General features: G+C 42.2%; 1 pseudogene; it reads right to left on the bottom strand.

Moving 5' to 3' along the window:
- Positions 1–2,663: 2,663 nt before the first annotated feature.
- LOC141580519 (uncharacterized) lies at positions 2,664–18,771 on the bottom strand (annotated as a pseudogene).
- Between the last annotated feature and the right edge of the window lie 1,388 nt (positions 18,772–20,159).

The following is a 20,159-nucleotide window of genomic DNA, read 5'->3' as shown; positions in this document are numbered from 1 at the left end:
ACTCCATCTCCACAATTACCTCGGCTATTTTATCTTTATCTGCCTGGAACACTGAAGGGGAAGCAGCAGATAATGCTGTCATTTAAGTGACTTGTTCAGCTTAAACACTTTTGCACCTCTGGAGCATAAAATACCGCCACAGCAGCCCTGGTCTTCCCTGGAGGACCAGCCCCTGTGCTGTCTTAGGGTTTAAGCATGATCAAGTGGCAGGGTTGGTGGGGAGAGCTGCCAGCAAAATGACTGGAGTGTAACAGGGCTGCATCCCTTAGGAATGCAGGGATGGGACTGACTCCCTGGCCATAATTGGAACTTCATGTGCCTCCTGACCCCCAGGTGGCCTCACACCATAAGTGGGTGTTTTAACAACTCTCTAGTACTAACACGGCTTCTCTGCAACTGGAATTATTCTGCAATAGACCAAGCTTTGGCATGCCTGAAAGGTCAAGTAGGAAGAGCAAGGACCAGACAGCTGGGATGTTAGCCTGCCTGATATTTCTCTACCGATGTATCTTTTTAGACACCTGCTATATGAACATACTATAGACACCAAGAGGAAGAAAGACGCTGCCTTGCGCCTCCTGCCTGCAAGAAGATAAACTATTGCAAGATAATGAACAAAACAAGGTAGTGCACGCCAGGTTAATAACAACAGCTAGTATTTATGGAGCTCTTACCGCATGCCAGGCATTCTGTTAAGCACTTCATCACATTTTCTTATTTATTCCTCATTCCACATTTTCTTATTTATTCTTATTTCTTACTTATTTATGCTATGAGGTGCTACATGATGAACCTCGTTTTTCAGACACGGACACTGAGATATAGTGAGCTTAAACAACCTGCCCAACATCCACACAAGCTGTCATTGCAGCTTTAGATTTCCTCTTCGCAAGCAAGACACTGCTGCCTCCAACGGGAACAGTGATGAGATAAAGAGAGGGAGCCCCACCCCACTTCCCAATAAATTCAGTCCATTGGCCATTTCCAGAACCAGTACCAAAAACCCAGAAAAAGTACGCACAGCAGCCCCAGCAGGCAGAGAACCTAGCCCACCAGTCCCGGTATCCTCTAGAGACACCGCCCTACACATTTTGCCTGAGGTATGGCCCTTTCCATATTCTCTTCACCCCTCCCTCAAGAGGATAATTTTTTTTTTCTATTCATATTTCCCTTAAAAATAAGATTTCAATCCTTCCATGCAATGGCTGGTCCAAAATCAGCAGGAATTCCAGCTACATGGGCCAGGGGAGGGTCTTGGGAGTCCAACCAGGTCATTGCCTGGAGGAGCCTGAATCAGACATGACCCAAGAAGTCAAACAAATCCAAGGTAAGGAAGGGAGTGAAAAAGAGCCCATGACAGTGCAAGACAAGCCACATCGGGCCTAGACCCCAGGTGGAACAATCAGGGCAGAACCAGGAAACAAGGCATGAGTTCTGGCTCAGCTTAGCGGCCCCAGAAGCAGGCTCTGAGATAAGGCTTGGGTGTGGGAGGCAATTCTGCAAAGCAGCAGTAAGGTTGGGGAACTGAGACAAGGAAAGGAAGGAGGCGAATACAGGGTGTATGATAAGAAGTTCACTATTTGGAACAACTGAGACTCCATCACACTGGGGAACTCTGGGAGACCACGTAGAACATTCCTCAGGGTTGTCCCACCAGATGGGTCAGGGAGCCGGGCCAGTTTCTTCTACCTCCTTCCCGTTAATATCTGACAGCTGCTGCATGTGCGATAACTCCAGGCACTTCAGCCTGCCCCACCTGCTCAGGCAAAGCTGGGTCCCCCTGCAGCCAGAGGAAGCCCACAGGCAGGCAGTCTTGGGGACTTGCAGAAAAAGCCCGGGTTGGCTGAGCCCAAGAACTGATGAGGTCAGAACAGAGCAAACAGAAACTGGGAGGGAAAGAGTATGAGAAAACGGTTAAAACCCTCAACGTTACAAAGCGGGCAGAAGGACTGTGAGCTCACCGGTGTACCTGGTGGATGTCCACATGACACAGTCGAGATGGGGCTGGGGGTTTCCAGGGTCGGGGCTGGGCTAAGGAGGAAGCAGCTCCTATGGGCACGTTGCCTGGGCTCAGTGCCCCTCACGGACCTCTGCTCTGTGTTCCCTTCCCTGTCCTAGGGATGAGCTAGACAACCAACCTGGGTATCAGACTACAGGAACTAGCAGGGTCCTTAGGCCTCTCGTCACCTTCTAGCTTCTCTCTTCCCCAATTCTGCCCTGCCTGAAACCCCATGCACTTGCTCCCTGGGTGAGGCAGCATGACGTTGCTAAGATGATATCTCCTCTCTCTCTAGCCCAGACCCACAGCCTGACCCTGTGGCAATGGCCCGGAGCCATCACTCTGCAAATAACTGTGGCTGGGTGAGAGGTGCAGAAGCCAACGGGAGGACCTGAGATGGACACCTGTGATTTCAAATTCGGAAAAGCCCAGCCCTTCAAACAGAAGTGCTATTTCCATTTTCTCACTCCCGTTTTTCTTTAACCTCAGACTAAGAGGGGAATAAACCCTCTTTGATTTGTAGACCGAATTCTTTAAAGAGACAGCTTGTTCTTTTTCAAATTTATTTTTTTCCTTTTGCTTGGGGCAGACACCAGGGGCCGCAAATGTGAATTTGGTACCTTGGTTAGATGGCTCCAAATGCCAAAATTTACTATTGGGAATATTATGCTACCAATCCATCTTTCCTGCTAATCCAAAAGTCAAAGAAGTCCATGGAGGGCTTTTTTTCCTCTAGAATTTCAGGCTCCCTGAGGGCTAATTTCTCGGAAAGCTGCATTAAACTAATAGCACCATAAAAGGCCCATTGTGAGATGTAATTGGTTTGCAGGACTTTCCTATAAAAATAATAAAAAGACTGCCAGAAGCAGTTTCCAAAGGTCAATTATCTTTGTGTTGCTTGAGTTGAGTGGAGGTCAGTCCCAGAATTCCACTTTATAGGCATATTAATCAAAACTGGGACTGCCCACCCATCTGACCCCATCAGCTGGGAGGGAAGTCACAGGTCCCACCCTCAAGCTGGTTGCCAAGGGGTGCTTTGGGCTCTTCTTTTCCCAGGAAGAGACTGACCCATTGTCACCATGCAGAGCTGGAAGCTGAAATTTTTAAGGCAGAACGAAAGGGAGAAAAGCACTTTCTAAGCACCAAGAAGAAGAGTTGATAACTTGGTGAGTCATGCAGGCCATGGGGCAGGCAGTGTGCTCAGAGATCAGGCCAGACAGGGCCCTGTCCCCAAGGAGCTAGAGAAGTGGTTGAGCCAGGACTCTTGGTTATTTGACATAACCCGATTTAAATTAGATTAAGCAAAAGTGAAGTTAATTGGCTCACATGACTGGGAATCTTAAGGATGGCTGGATCCAATGGCTCAGTGTCAACTGATCTGTCGCCCCCTGTCTGTCTCTGCCCTGCTAGTCCTTTCTCTCAGAGAAGCTGTCCCGTGGCAGTCAAGCAGACATCAGGCTTCTTGCCTATCTTCGGCATTGAGCTATCTCAATATAAAGAGGGACTTTTTCTCCTACTGTTCACCAATTCTAGGAAAAAACTGGTTCGCCCTGTGTGGTTCACGTGTCTATCCCAGACCAATCATTGTATCCAAGGGGTTGTAAGAATCTGACTCGCTGAGACTGAGTGACATGTCCATCCCTGTCCATCCACTCCTGGTACTGCAGAAACAGAGTTTTCTGCTTTCTCCCGCTCAAAATAAAATCTGAAAAACAAGTGCTCTTGCAAGGCCCTAAGTTCCAAAAAGAACGAATTATTCTCAAGCCCTAGAGTATGCAAGTCTCAATAAGGATGCATGGAAAAGTATGGGAGGATGTGCCAAAATATTAACAACGCTTATGCCAAAATGCCAGGTGTGACTTCTTTTTACCCTCCCTGTATATCATGTTTTCTAATCTTTCTGCAATGAAAATGTATTGCTTGTATAATTTTTAAAAGGAAAAAAGCATGCTCAAAACCTATTGATCTCATTACCCTGATTCTATATGGACCAAGCAGCCCTTTGAGGACCTAAACTGGTTTCCAAAGTCAACTTTGCTACTAGAGAGAGATGGGCTGACCATCCAGAACACCCGGCTGCCATGACTTTTAATGATGATACTCAACCATGCTAGAGTATCAAGTCTTGTATCTATGTATCTCCTGCTTGCAAAGCGCCAGCCCCACAGCCAGCCTCTTCTTGGTCCAATCTGATGGCAGCATCATGAGGCCCTGAAGAATAAAAGTGTGTGCCTTCTCACAATAGCCCTGCTGGGGCTGGCCACTTTTGTGGCTGACCACAGAGCAATTACTCATCAGCAGCTGAGTAAAAGCCAGTGCATTTTCTATCATCTACATGAAGGGGTGGTCTCAATCACTGACAGCTCACACTGAGTATGAAAGGGATGTGTGATTCCTGGGAGCAGCAGCAGAAATGTTCCACCTAGGGCCAGGAGTTCCATAAAGAGTCATTTCTGTGTTGGGAATAAAGGTGGAAATTATCAGACCTTCAAAATAGCTGAACTTAGATCTTAATATTTGAATAGAATCAAAGCACCTTGGCATAATACAGTACTTTTTATGGAGTCCTTTGTCACACAGGTATGGAAATACACATGTATTCAGTCAAAAGTATTTTTAAATTTTTATTTCCAGGCTCATTTTGGAAGAGGTAGGATTACTGGTCAAATAAGTAATACATTTATTAAAGGCCATAGATGTTTCTTAGATGTGAAACTAAGTGATTAAATGCCAAGCTACATTTATAATATTCACATGGACCCTAAATTTGGTATTTTTCCCAAGAAAAATAGCTATTAATCAAAACTAAACCAACATTGACCATTCATCTCCTATGATTCATCCATATTAAGTCATGTCTTAAAAAAACCATAAGAATTTTTCAAGATGGGAAGTTAATGAATAATACTAGTGAGTGGAAGAAACAGAGTTTAACCCAAGTCTGACTCTGTCCCATCTTTCCCTCTAGGATGCCTACATGCCCTTCTCAGCAACACCCCGACTATACCTGCACATAGTATGCCCATCTGTAGACATACCAGGTATGATTAACTCATACAACGTTTGCAGGCCACATTTTCTGCATCTTCAACATATTCATACAGGGCCAATGGAAAGGGACACCAAGCAGAGAGAAAAAAAAAAAAAAACTCAGATGAAAAAGACAACAGAAGTTAGAGTTAACTCTGCAAGAGCTAAATCAATTTAATTCAAAGAGTCTGTCTTCCATTACAGAGAAAGTCACAGCTGAACAGTGAGCTCTGAACCGGCTTGGCCCTTTCTGGCTTAAATACAGCCTCTCCAGAGGAAATTTCCTTAAGTGTCAGGTGGGCATAATTCTAAGCATAATACTAAACATCAGCAGGAAAATAAGCCCTGTGGTTATAAATCCCTCATGGAAATAGTAAAAATGCCTCTGACTAGGTAACAGCATGACAAAACAATGTTCCAGAAAGACAAACATAAATGTAAGTTGCTGCCTACTTTAAAGAAGAAGTACTAGTGACAAATTCCCTGTAGCTACTTTGCCAAGTCCTTCATATTAGTGCTTGGAAAGTTACAGGGCCCCAGGGTCTGTTCTCAGACACCGCTTTCTAGGAGGGGTGCCGGCCAAACTGGGTTTATTTCTTCTAATGCTCAGGCTGGGGAATGTACAAATCTTTCTTCAGAGGTTTATAGAAAACAAGACTGGCTTACTGAGAGTATGGCTTTTTGTTGTTGTTCTCTACAATAACAAGGGGATTTGGATACACACTTGGGTTTATAAAGTGTAAATCCTGCTTAAATCTATGGAAGTTAAGATGTGATGGTTCTTTGGAGAAGAAAGCAGCACCTGAGTCCAATTGCACTGAGCAATGTTCTTTGTTGTTGTGAGATACTGATAAATCTCCAGGTCTTCAACAAGGGGAGTCGAGACTAGGAAACTGATTTCAAATCATATCTCAGGTAGGCGTCTGAACCGAAATAAGATGGAAGTCATTAATTTTTTTTTTCTGTTAAGCCACCTAGCACAAGTAGAATCATTCTCCCCTTTTCTCATTCTGACCTCAAATCTGTTAAGGACAAGAGCCAAGATTCCTATTCCAAATCTTCAGAGAACTGCACAAAACCGTTCGTTTCTTTTTTCCTTAACGAAAACAAGATGTGAACAAAACTGTCACTTAATATGGTAATTAATACAGGGAGGTATAATTAGCTGCTACAAGCATTCCTTTCTCATCTCAACCATCACTGACGCCAAGGAGGTTAACATCTCTATTGCTGCTACGGTAATAAGCCACCTGATGGATAGGTGTGTTCTACTTGTCTGGATTTGCTAACACAACATCTCAAACCAATTTCACAATAATCTCCCAAATCTTCTTCATAGATAAAAAGAAAGGCAGAGGCAAAATGCTTCCTCAGGCAAAATTTCACATCTGTAAACATAAACAACCTTATACCAAATCACTTAACTTTCCGTAAAAATGTAAATATGGGTCGCAACAGTAAGACTGCCCACATTTTGCAACTCAGGGCAAAGCTAGAACAATCTCTCCAGCAGCAAACTAAAGAGTGCTCCAAGTCTAACCACCAAAACCAAAAAGCATACCATCAGCAGTTTCCTTAACACCCCAGAACAAAAAGATTAAAACACCATCTTCACTAGGCTATGTTTAGATGAGGTTGTGCACTGTTTATACTATACCTGGCTTTCCTTTTATGTCAAGAAAATCAAGGCCTTTTGACCACCAGATGAAATCCAGGCATGAAGTTTGCCTAATGGTGAGCTTCTACCCCTTTAACAGCATCATTCCCTCACCCTCTCTCCACCCTCTCCTTCCATCCAAAACAAAGCACGAGCTGCTCGTCTTCCCATTACCTTCTCCTGTGACCAATTTTCTCCCACATCGCTGGTCATTTCTCACCATTGCCTGTAGCGTTATATCTTCAGTCAGTTCACTGTAGTCTTTGCATATTTTTTTAAATTGGGTGCTTTAATGTGGTTGTCTCAATATAATCAGTTATTTGGTATAATTACTTCTTTATGAGTAGAATTACCATTCCATTAAGTTTATTAATTCTTCAGGAAAATGAGGTTGCATAATATTTGAGTTGGAAGCACTTCTTCCAATGTCTCTGCTCCAGGCTTCTGCAATGCATAAATCCTGTGTTTGATAGCCCCAACTCCTGATGTCTCCTCTGCTTAAACACTCCAGGTGACAAGAAGGTTACCATATTTGAGGCAGTCTGTTGGGTTGCCTGGCTGCAAACATCTATAGAACATTCTGCCTTACATTGCTGGAGACTGTCTCCTACAACGTGAATCTTTGATGCTGGTTTCACTTTCTGGAGCTCTAAGAATGAGTCAACTCTCCCTTCCCTTCAGAGTTGGTGACCCCTCAACCAAGACGGGACAGTGATCTCATTCCTCTCAGCAGGAGTGCTGAGCTCAGACGGCTGTGAAAACCAAAAACCACCCCAGGTAGGTTATGAGGGATTGAAGAGAACCAAAGAGTGGTTCATTAATGGGAAGAAGCTGTGAGTTGGCAACATGTGAGCGTTGTTATAGATAAATGAAGACCCAACCGTGCCAGAGCTTTCAAATCTCCAAGAGAAGCATTCAGTCTGAATTGATATGTGAAATGTCTCAGTATTTAAAAGTTGACAACCAAATCAGAAAATAATTTTAAACATCACATGGGCCTAATGAAACACATCTCGAAGGCAGATCGAAATCACAGAATTCCAATCACAAGTTAGAATCCACTTCTCTAAAATCTTCTCTTCTCTGACTGGGCATGGTGGCACATGCCTGTAGTCTCCCAGCTACTCAGGAGGCCAAAGCAGGAGAATTGCTTAAGCTCAGGAGTTCAAGGCTAGCCTGGGCAACACAGCAAGACTCTGTTTCTAAAAGTAAAATTAAAATCTTTTCTCCAAACTAGAGGTGTGGTGGTTTCTACAGCAATGGCAATGTTGTTTGAGATCTCTTATTATTTTTAGTTTCCCATACACTGGCCTGCAGAAATGGTTAAGTGTCTTGATGAGTGCATGGATTTGCAATTACCTGGAGGTTTTCTTTTTTAAAGCATTTCAATCAAACTTATCCCCCATGCAAGGTTGACTGTATGAATACAAGTTCGATCATTATAAGCTATTTAGGTAATAAGCCAGCATCACTATTTAACATCTCTAAACTGGGGTTCAGAGAGTTTATTTAACATCTCTGAACCCTCATTTTCTCATCTTAAAACAAGATTTAAAAAAATATTCTCCTTGGTGGAACTTAATCACTACCACTCCTTTCTGAGCTGAAGTTGCTCCAAAATTAGTGACTTGCTCCTAAAGGACAGAGTCAAGAAAGGAACAGTGATTTTACAGTGGAAAACCTGACAATACTACCTTAACCAAATGATGAAAGTGAACATCACCAGTGAAGTCATGTGGCTATCATGTACCTCCTGATATAAGGGACTTTGCCTCCTGTGGTATACTTCCCAGAAGGGCATAACCCAATGTAATCATTTTTAAAAATCAAATAATTTTATTTCAGGGGATAGTCTACAGAATAGTGTTTCAAGAAGGAGAAAGTAGTCAGTTGAAGCAAATGGAGTTGAGAGATTATATAAGATTAGGACAGGAAAGTTTCCGCTGGATTTAAATGTTTCCGGAAGTATGTTGGACATCATAGCTAAATTCTAGAGAATTAAAAAGTGAGCAGGATACAAGGAGAGACAATGGGTTCAAGAAGATTTCCTGGAGGAGAAGGAATTGGGGTATGCACTGAGAGGATATGAAATCAAGGAAGACTGTTGTTTTTTTAATGGGTCATGCTAGTACAAATATCTGCAAGATAATGGTAATGAGCTTGTAGACAAAAAAACTGATAATACAGGAGAGAGACAATAAAGCTTGCTAAAATACCAAGTCCTTGAGAAAGTGAGGAGATAAGTTCCAGAACACGAGAAGAGTTTAGCCTGTGATAGAAGTAGAGACGTAAGCCAGGCACATTGGCCCACACCTGTAATCCTAGCACTGTGCGAGGCCAACGCAGGAGGACTGCTTGAACATGGGAGTTTGAGACCAGCCTGGGCAATATAGTGAGACCCTGTCTCTAAAAAAGTTTTAAAAATAAAATTTAAAAAATAAGAAAAGAAGTAAGGTCATGTCATACTTCTTAATGAGAGGGAAGTAGAGAAGACAGGCACTGCTGAAAGTAGATTTGTAGTTTTGTTGGTGGTGAAAGGGGTTAGCCAGCTTGCTTTACACAAACAGTAAGGGAGGGAAGGGTCCCGGAGAGCCTCCAACCTGTCCTGCAGGTACTTGCACCAGACGTTTTGTGCAGATAAGGGAATTTGCACAGCGGACTTGCCTAAACAAACCCACAGCAGACGAAGGGCTTGTCCGTGCACTAGGGGAATAGGGTGGAGCCACCAGAAATTTGTGCCTTATACAAATAGTGAACCCAGACCCATCAACTTATATATAAAAACCCTGTATTCAAATCTCCAAAAAACCCTGTATTTTTTTATATATAAAAACCCTGTGAAGGAAGCAACTGGGAAGCTGCTTTCAGAACCCTTCTGTTTGCTGAGAGCTTTCCTTTTGCTTAATAAATTCTACTCCACTCACTCTTCAAGCGTCCACTTGCCTAATTTTTCCTGTTCATGAGACAAGAACACAGACCTAGCTGAACTAAGGGGAAAAAAATCCTGCATCAGTGGAAAGATTATGACTTCTGCATTCTCAAAGTATGAAGCAAGCCATGAGTTAAAAGAAAGTAGGTTCCCAACCCAAATGCCCATCAATGATAGACTGGACAAAGAAAATGTGGCACATATACACCATGGAATACTATGCAGCCATAAAAAACGTTGAGTTCATGTCCTTTGTAGAAACATGGATGAACCTGGAAACCATCATTCTCAGCAAACTGACACAAGAACAGAAAATCAAACACCACGTGTTCTCACTCATAGGTGGGTGTTGAACAATGAGAACACATGGATACAGGGAGGGGAGCATCACACACCTGGGTCCACTGTGGGGGGATGGGGAGGGATAGTGGGAGGGAGGGTGCGGAGGGATAACATGGGGAGAAAAGTCAGGTATAGGTGATGGGAGATGGAGGCAGCAAACCACCATGCCATGAATGTACCTATGCAACAATCTTGCATGATCTGCCCGTGTGCCCCAGAATCTAAAGTAAAATTTAAAAAAAAAAAAAAAACCACACCATGAGTACCATTAAAAAAAAAAAAAAAAAGACGAAAGTAGGTTCCCAGGGTGGTAGAAAGAAGGCAGTGGAAGCACACTCAACACTAGGAGAGTTGCCAGTCCATTCCAGCAGAGACAGAGGGTCAAGGTGAACGAGGAGCGGCCGGAAACAAACCTCTAGAACACCGAACTGGGAAGGAAGTGGTGATTTATTCGACCGGGAGGTGCAGTGGCTTAGATGCCTAATAACTGAGCTCCCCAACAAAGAAAATCCTTGCCCTTTGAAAGGCTTACAACTCTAGAAATCACATGTGAAAGGGTTTTGATCCATGAAGTAGACTTTCCACTTAGGTGGGGGTTTGATCGTGTTTAAACAAAAACAATGCCTTCTGGAAAGATTCCTCCATACCATGCCTGTGACATACAGGAGTGTGATTAAGGGTGGTGCCCGGGTCTGCCAGCCTTTACTTCCCCTATTGAAATGCAATGTGGAAGTCGTGGGAAGGGCTCCTAGAAACTTAAGAGGATTAAGGGTCTCCTTCCTCAAAGGGAGTTGAAAGTGTTTTCATGGAAACAGTAACAATTGTGGGCCACAAAAATCTACGCTGCATAAGAAAGGAAAGAAAAGATGAGATAAATAGTAAAAAAGTAGGGGAGCTGATGCTTTGAAGGGCTCAACAAAGTTGGAAAACAGTTGTTTTGCTTATTCTAGACCATATTATCTGGAAGATTAGGAAGCCACTGTCAGGCAACAGAATATTTAAAACCAAGTTTCAACCCTGGTGAAGTAATTGGATGGTGACATGAGGTAGAGAGAGAAAAAGTTGCTGGAACTGAGGAACTCAAGGAACTGAAAGCCCTGGGGCATTGCATGAGTCATCCACGTAGCTGCTGAAGTCACCAGAAGCAATAAGAGATTTAGGAATGGAAAAGCAAACTGAGCCAAAGGGTAAGGCCTTTGGGCATGAGGAGTGTGCCCAGGAGGTGAGTAAGTAGATGAATCTAAAGGATTGGTGGGTGGTAGAGCCAGGTGGTCCAAATTCAAATACATTGACATTCACGAAACTAAATAAATAAATAAAATAAAATAAGAATGAATGCAGTAATGCAGAGCAAGGATGACACCTACTCCATATTCTCAACCTGAAAAGCATGGCGTATGTGAGATTTGATGAGAAAAACATCTCCATTTAAGAGGGCTACAAGGGAAGCAGGGTCTCCATTAGGGCAAGAAAAGAAAGGGGAACTTCCATTCAGAGAAAAGGTTGAGAACATAGGGAAGTTTGCCCACAACAGATAAGAGTTCAGAGGGCACAATGAGGTGGAGGAGGGATGGGGCATTGGGTAAACCCAATTAGATTAGAGATTGAGGTAAACCATGATGTGGGGCATGATAGGATTAATCAAAGAGGCTTATCAGTTAAAGTCTTGCCTCCAGAAATCAAGTTCCATCACGGAGGAGATTGCTTCCTCTCCCTGGTGAAGCTGTGTGTGTGTGTGTGTGTGTGTGTGTGTGTGTGTGTGTGTGTGAATGGTGGCTTCTCTCATGGAGGAGATATTGTGTATAAAGCAGCCATTCTCAAGCCCAGCTGAGCATCAGAATCATCTGGGAGCTTTAAAAACTCCTGATGCCCACGTCACATCCAGGCCAATGAAATCAGAATCTCTGGAGAGGGACCCAGATATCAATATTACTAAAAGCTCCCCAGGTGATTCCCATGTGCATCCAGGTTTGAGAATGCAGGGTCCTGTTTCAAAGATTCTGGGGTGAAACCAGACCTCAGGGCTTTTGTAAAGCCTTTGTGATGGAGGCTATTACTGTTTTTCTTATGCTATTAAATTCCCTTACACTGTCACAGTGGGAAGGGGAAAAAGGAACTTAGTTTAAGCCACAGAAGAGAACAGTGTTATTTTGCAACTCTAGGAAAGAGTTCCTGACATTCTGTCTCAGATTAAGCATAAAAAAGATTAATCACTTATGTGAAAGAGACAGAATTGGTACAGTATACTTTAATAGCCATTCAACTTCCTAATACCTATTTAAAGAGCATAATATAAGGCCTCATAATCTACTGAACATTCTTGACCATATCCACTGAGACAACAGTTAAGCAATTTCCATGATGTTTATTATCCTTCAACTGACCACTTAGAACAATATTCTAAAATTTTCTAGGCTATTATTAGGAGCAAAGAGATGATTTTTAGGTAACTGCTGATAATTATTGAGCACTTACTATGTGCCAGGCACTGTGCACACATCGCATATAGTCCCCTTTAACCCTCATAGGAATTCAGTGAGATGGGTGCTATTATTACTCTCATTTTACTAATGAATATCCAAACTCTGGCAAGGTTACTTAAGAAGCCTGAGATCAAACAGCTGTAAGTGGAAAAGTGTTTCAAGTTTAAGAGACATCTGCACTCCCATGTTCAATGCAGCATTATTCACAACAGCCAAGATATGAAACCAACCAAAGTATCAAGCAATGAATGAATGGATAGAGAAAATGTGGTATATATCCACAATGGAATACTATTCAGCCTTGATGAGAAGAAAATTCTGTAACTTGCAACAACATGGATGAACCTAGAGGACATTACACTAAGTGAAATAAGCCTGGCAGAGGAAGACAAATACCACATGATCTCACTTACATGTGGAATTCAAAAAAGCTAGACTTATAAAAGTGAAAGTAGAATGGTGGTTAGCCTAGGCTGAGAAGATGCGGAAAGGGCATGGGAAGATGTTGGTCCAAGAGTAAAAAGTTTCAGTAGACAGGTGGAATAAGCTTTTGAAATCTATTGCACAACATGGTTAACTATAGTCAATTAAAGTGTATTGTATAGTTCAATATTTTAAATAAAAATTTTAAAAAGTGAACCTCTAAACTCACATCCTATATAAAATTAACTCTAAATAGATTATTAATATGAACATAAAAGCCAAAACTATTATCAAACTTCTACAGAAAAAACGCAGGCAAATTTTCTTACTATTTGAGTAGGCAAAAATCACTTAGACAAAATAAGAAAAGGACAAACCACATCAAAAAAGAAGTATAAGTTGGGCTTTATTAAAATTCAAAAGGTCCACTCTTCAAAATATACTGTTAAGGAAATGAAAAGATAAGCCACAGACTGAACAAAAATATTTTTAAATGTGTGCGATACATTTAAATAGAGCTTAGAGGGACATGTATAGCTTTAAAGGCTAAGGGGTTTTTTTTTGTTTATTTGCTTAAAGAAAGGGCTAAAATCAGTTACCTGAAGAAGCTATAAGAATAAGATGAAATTAAACTCAAGTAAATGAAAATACTAAGTATTAGAGCAGAAATCAATGAAATTTAAAAACTGACAAGAAAAATCAAAGAAAGAAAAACTGGTTCTTTATAAATACCAATAAAATTGTATTGATAAATTTTTAGCTAAATTCATCAAGAAAAAAGCAGAGAAGATTCAAATTACCAATATCTAGAAAAAAATAATCACGTGTTCAGATCCTAACAATGTTAAGGCTAGTAAAATAAATATTTTTAAAACTTTATGTTAATAAATTCAACAATTTATACCAAATAGATAATTCATTGAAAGACACAAACTATCAAAAGTGACATGAGAGGAAATAGAAAATCTCAATAACCCTATACCTATTTAAAATCATTCTGTAAGAAAAAATGTAATTTCAGATTGCTTTACTGGCAAATAACATCAAACATTTAAGGAAGAAATAATATCAATTTTACACAAAGTAGTTCAGAAAATAGGAGAGGAGGAGCATTTCTTAATTCAGTTTATGAAACTAGCTAAACCTTAATACTGAAACCAGACAGATACATTATGAGAAAACTACAGACAACATCCCTCAGGAACATAGTTGTATAAGTCCTTAACAACATATCAAATCTAATCTGATTTAAATCTAATCTAATACTATGTAAAAATGACATTACAACCAAATGGGGTTTACTCAAAGAGTGCCAAGTTGGTTTAACATTTGAAAATCAAACTAATTCACCATGTCAACAAAACAAAAGGAAAAAAAAAAACGCTTAAGCTTAACACATGCAGAAAAAGTACTAATGGAATTCAATATCCATGTCTGATTAAAAGTCAGAAAACAAGAAATAGAAGGAAACTTCCTCAACTTAATAAAAAACATCGGTAAAAATCCTATAGCTCATATCATACTTCATGATAAAAGATGTAATATTTTTCCTTCTAACATTAAGAAGGCAGAGATGTTGCTCTCACCATTTTAATTTAGCCTTTTAATTTAGAAGGCAGAGATGCTGTTTTCACCATTTTAATTTAGGAAATCCTGGCAAGTGCATGCAATGTGGTGGTTAATATTGAGTGTCAATTTGATTGGACTGAAGAATAGAAAGTATTGATCCTGGGTGTGTCTGTGAGGATGTTGCCAAAGGAAATTAACAGTTGAGTCAGTGGGCTGGAGAAGGCAGATCCACCCTTAATCAGCTGCCAGCAAATATAAAGCAGGCAGAAAAACGTGAAAAGGAGGAGACTGGCCTATCTTCCTAGCCTACATCTATCTCCCGTGCTGGATGTTCCCTGCCCTCAAATATTGGGCTCCAAGTTCTTCAGTTTTGGGACTTGGACGGGCTCTCCTTGCTCCTCAGCTTGCAGATGGCCTATTGAGGGAACTTGTGCTTCTGTAAATTAATACTCATTATGCTCCCATATACATATACACACACGTACTCCCCTTTATATATATACGTATGTATACACACACACACATACACACACATACACATATATACACACACACATATATATAAAGGGGAGTATATATGTTTATATATATATATGTGTGTGTGTGTGTGTGTGTGTGTGTGTGTGTGTGTGTGTGTCTCCTTTTAGTGCTGTCCCTCTGGAAAACCCTAATACAGATTTTGATATTAGGAGTGGTTCTAGAGGAACAGAATATTAAGGTTGGAGTTCTTTCACTGGCTTTGGGGTTTCTGGAATTGGTTGCTTAATATGATTAGACTCCAAAATGCTAAGGGCTGTACTTCTAATAGCATGAATAACACTGATAGTCCTTGGTGTGAACTGTTATGAACCAGAAATGCACCAGTCCCCAACCCAAATACTATTACATAAAGTTAACAATATTTAGATGCTGATATGCAAAGGAAATTAAATGAAGTTATTTTCTTAGTTCAAGTGTATACATGCACAAACATGTTTTTAACAAAAGAAGAAAGAAATACTCAATTTCAGTCCTCATTTCTGCAACTGGTCACATGGTTGTAGCTGGTATTGATAACTACCTTCTTCTACTACCCATTCTACTACCCTTTGTCTTCAGCAAGCACCTCAGCAGGTCGTGGTTTTTTCCTGCTGGAGTGACCCAAACCTTCAGTCCTGAATGATCTGGGCCATTTGTAGTCCTGCCTGGATTGGGCTGTTGTAGTTTCCCATTGACCTTAATCACAGAGCATGGTAATACTAAGAGACACCCTAATGGATCTCCCATATTCCCTTTATACTCTTCCTTACCTCCATTGCAGAGCAGTAGACTGATTTCATCTTGATAGTCTGGGTCAATCACCCCAGTCAATACTGTAACTCCCTTCTGAGCCTGTTGACTTAAAGATAGGAGAAGCCAAAAGTGTCCAGGTGGCGATCTTAACATCCAGTTTAATGGAATCACTGTTGCATTTTCTGGCAGCAGTGTTTCTCCCTCTAGAATGAAGACCTCTAGGCCAACAGAACATAATGTCACGAGAACAGGAAGCAAAAATTTTGCTAAATTACTAGGGATGATGATAAGTGGCGTCACTTCCATTTCCACCCCTTGACTCCTAGGCCCCTGAATCTTGGCTATGGGAGAAACAGTACCATATATTGGATGCTGATTCAGAGCATACATGGCCTTCTGGATACCTCTGCCCCAGCCCTGCAAAGTATTGTCACCTGGTTCGCATTGTAATTGTGACTTCAAAAGGCCATTCCATCGTTCTAACAATCCAGCTGCGTCAGGACAATGGGCAACATGGTAAGACAAGTGAATTCCATGAGCATGAGCCCACTGCCACACTTCTTTGGCCATAAAGTGAGTGCCTTGGTCAGAGGCAATGTTGTGTGGAATACCATGATGGTGGATAAGGCATTCCATGAGTCCACAGATGGTAGTCTTGGCAGAAGCATTGCATGCAGGATAGGCAAACCCATATCCAGAGTAAGTGTCCATTCTAGTGAGGACAAACCCCTGCCCTTTCCATGATGGAAGAGGTCCAATATAATTAACCTGTCACCAGGTAGCTGGCTGATCACCCCAAAGAATGGTGCCATATCAAGGGCTCAGTGTTGGTCTCTGCCACTGGCAAACTAGGCACTCAGTAGTTGCCATAGCCAGGTTATCCTTGGTGAGTGGAAGTCCACATTGCTGAGCTCATGCATTACCTCCATCCTTGCCACCATGGCCACTTTGTTCATGGGCTCATTAGGCGATGACAGAGGTGGCTATGGAAACGGGCTGAGTGGTGTCCACAGTACGGGTCAACCTATCCACTTGATTATTAAAATCCTCCTCTTCTAAGATAACCCATCAGTGAGCACTCACGTGGGATACAAATATCTTCACAGTTTTTGACTACTCAGAGAAGTCCATCCACATATCCCTTCCCCAAATTTATTTGTCACCAGTTTTCCAATTATGCTTCTTCCAAGTCCCTGACCATCCAGCCAAATCAGCGTATAATCGCATATCTGGCCATTTCTCCTTTCAAGCAAAGTGCCCAACCAGGTGCACTGCTCAAAATTCTGCCCACTGGGAAGATTTCCCTTCACCACTGTCCTTCAGATATGCCCTAGAAAGGGGCTGTAGTACTGCAGCTGTCCACTTTCGAGTGGTGCCTGCATATCGTGCAAAGCCATCTCTGAACCAGGCCCTAGTCTTCTCTTTCTCTGTCAGTTGATCATAGGAAACTCCCCACAAGGCCATCGGTGTAAACTGGGGAAGAAAAGGCAGGGTGGCAGGAGTGGAGACCATGGGCATTTGAGCCACTTCCTCGTGTAACTTGTGCCTTCAGGAACTGCTTAAGCCCAATCACATATATACTACTTCCATTTAATGACAGAACGCTGCCATGCACGACCCACTTTATGGCTAGATGGGTCAGAAAGCACCCAGTTCATGACAGGTCACATGGTGATTTGATGACCCATAGTCAAACATTCAGTTTCCACCAAAGCCCAGTAACAGGTCAAGAGCTGTCTCTCAAAAGGAGAGTAGTTACCTGCAGAAGATGTCAGGGCCTTGCTCCAAAATCCTAGAGACCTCCACTGTGATTCACCTATGGGGGCCTGCCAAAGGCTCCACACAGCATCTCTATCTGCCACTGACACCTCAAGCACCACTGGATCTGCTGAGTCATATGGCTCAAGTGGAAGAGCAGCTTGTACAGCAGTGTTGACCTGTTGCAGAGCCTTCTCCTCTTCTGGACCTCACTCAAAATGCAGCCTTTCAGGTCACTCAATAAAAGGGCTGGAGTAACATACTCCAAATGAGGAATATGTTGCCTCCAAAATCCAAATAGGCCTACTAGGCATTGTGCCTCTTTCTTGGTTGTACAAGGGGCCAAATGCAGCAACTTATCCTTCACCTTAGAAAGAATATCTCAACCACTGGAACTCAAGAAATTTTACGGAGGTAGAAGATCCCTGAAATTTAGTCAGATTTATTTCCCATTCTCTGGCATGCAAATGTCTCACCAATAAGTACAGCGTGCTTCTTCTTGCTCACTGGATTCAATCAGCATAATGTCATCAGTGTAATGGGCCAGTGTGATCTCTTGTAGAAGTGAAAGTGATCAAGGACTCTTTGAATAAGATTATGACACAAAGCCAGAGAGTTTATATACTCCTGAGGTAGCACAGTAAAGGTATATTCCTGGCCTTGCCAGCTGAAGGCAAATTGCTTTTGGTGTACCTTATGGACAGGAATGGAGAAAAGAGCATTTGCCAAGTCAATAGAGGCATATCAGGTACCAGGAGACGTGTTAGTTTTCTGAAGCAATGAGACCACGTCTGGTACAGCAGCTGCAATTGGAGTCACCACTTGGTTAAGTTTATGACAATCCACTGTCATTCTCCAACATCCATCTGTCTTCTGCACAGGCCAAATGGAAGAGTTAAATGTGCATGTGGTGAGAATCATCACCCTTGCATAGTTCAAGTCCTTGATGATGGCACTAACCTCTGCAATCCCTCCAGGGATGCAATATTGTTTCGGATTTACTACTTTTTCTAGGTAGAGGCAGCTCCAATGGCTTCCATTTGGCCTTTCCCACCATAATAGCCCTCACCCTACCAGTCAGGGAGCCAATGTGGGGGTACTGCCAGCTGCTAAGTATGTCTATGCCAATTATGCATTCTGGCACTGGGGAAATGACCACAGGACAAGTCCAGGGACCAACTGGACCCACTGTAAGTCAGAACTGAGCTAAAATACCATTAATTACCTGACCTCCATAAGCCCCTATTTTAACTGGAGGATCATAATGATGTTTTGAAATTAGTGTCAGCTCAGAACCAGTGTCCAGTAGTTTTCAAAATGTCTGGTCATTTCCCTTTCCCCAGTGCACAGTTACCCTGGTAAAAGGCTGGAGGTCTCCTTGGGAAAGACGGGAGAAACATTTATAGCATAAACTGTTGATAGTGTAGTGGGGTCCTTCCTCAAGGGGACCTGGCCTTTCTTTTAATCAAGGGGTTCTGGGTCTGTAAACTGGCTCAAGTCTGTAAATTGACTTAGGGACCATGATTCTCTGTTTTTATAATCCAAATTAGTCTTCTGCCCATTCAACCTAGAATTTTGCTGCTCATATAAATTAAGTAGGAATGCAGTAGGCTTCCTATAAATTTCACTTCTAAGAACATCATGATTAATTAGCGAAGGACAGAACTATACACAAGTCAGACTATTCTGATTGCCGCTTTGCCTTTGCTGTCCATTACTGTAACTATGCCCACCTTGCCTTTGACAGTTGAATGCCATCACTTGGCCCTGGCAACTTGGGATCCAATTGTGCCCATTGTATCTAAATTTGTTAGTCGAGTGACTGTGGCTCTCACTGTTAGATCTGACATACACAGAAGAGCAATTACAGGGCTCTTCAAAGATGCAGGTGCTGCCCTCACAGATCTATTTCACAGGGCATTGGTCAAGGGTATATATCTTCTGGACCTTCTCAGCTAGGATGAGTAGATCTGAAGTGACTAATTCACTCCACCATCCCAATCTCCCTAAGCCTTTGGATCCCTTTCTCTCCCTAAGCCTTTGAAACCAAGGGAAATCAGGCATTTCCATCTCGCTCACAGTGGGCAATCTTTTAATCCATATTTCAGCTAACCAAGCAAATAAACTGTTAAAACTTTTATTAACTCCCAAAGCTGCAACATTAAATGCAGAGTCTCTATTTAGTGGGCCCAAATCAATACATCTAGCCTGATCCAACTCTGTGTTCCTTCCACCATTATCCCATACCCTTAATATCAATTCCCATGCCTGTTCTCCAGTTTGCTGTTTCCATAAATTAGAGAACTCAAAACAGTTCTTTTCAAGTGTAGCATACCTCCTCATGGATCACATTCTCAACCTCACCTCCAGGGCCCTACTGGGACTTTAGTGTAGTTATAGGTCTAGAAGCAAACAGGGGTTTTGGCAGTGGCTCCTAAGAAAATTCAACATTATTTTGCCTGGCAACTGCCTCAGGGCAGGCCATCACTGTTGCCCCAGGTAGCACAGGGTTTATCTCCTCAGATAAAGGTGGAAAGACTGATGGCACCATGAGTCGGGGAGGGGATGTTGCCACTACTGGATATGAGGGAAGCTGTTCCTTCTGACAAAAACAGTTCAGAAGAGTTCTCAAACTTAGTGTCCCCAGCTTCATCAGGGTCCTCCCAAATGTCCCCATTGCAAGTTTCAGGGTCCCAT

This window comes from Saimiri boliviensis, chromosome 12, assembly GCF_048565385.1.
Source record: "Saimiri boliviensis isolate mSaiBol1 chromosome 12, mSaiBol1.pri, whole genome shotgun sequence".
Classification (NCBI taxonomy): Eukaryota; Metazoa; Chordata; class Mammalia; order Primates; family Cebidae; genus Saimiri; species Saimiri boliviensis.
The sequence above is the reverse complement of the archived record's forward strand: the minus strand, read 5'-3'. Positions and strand labels throughout refer to the sequence as shown.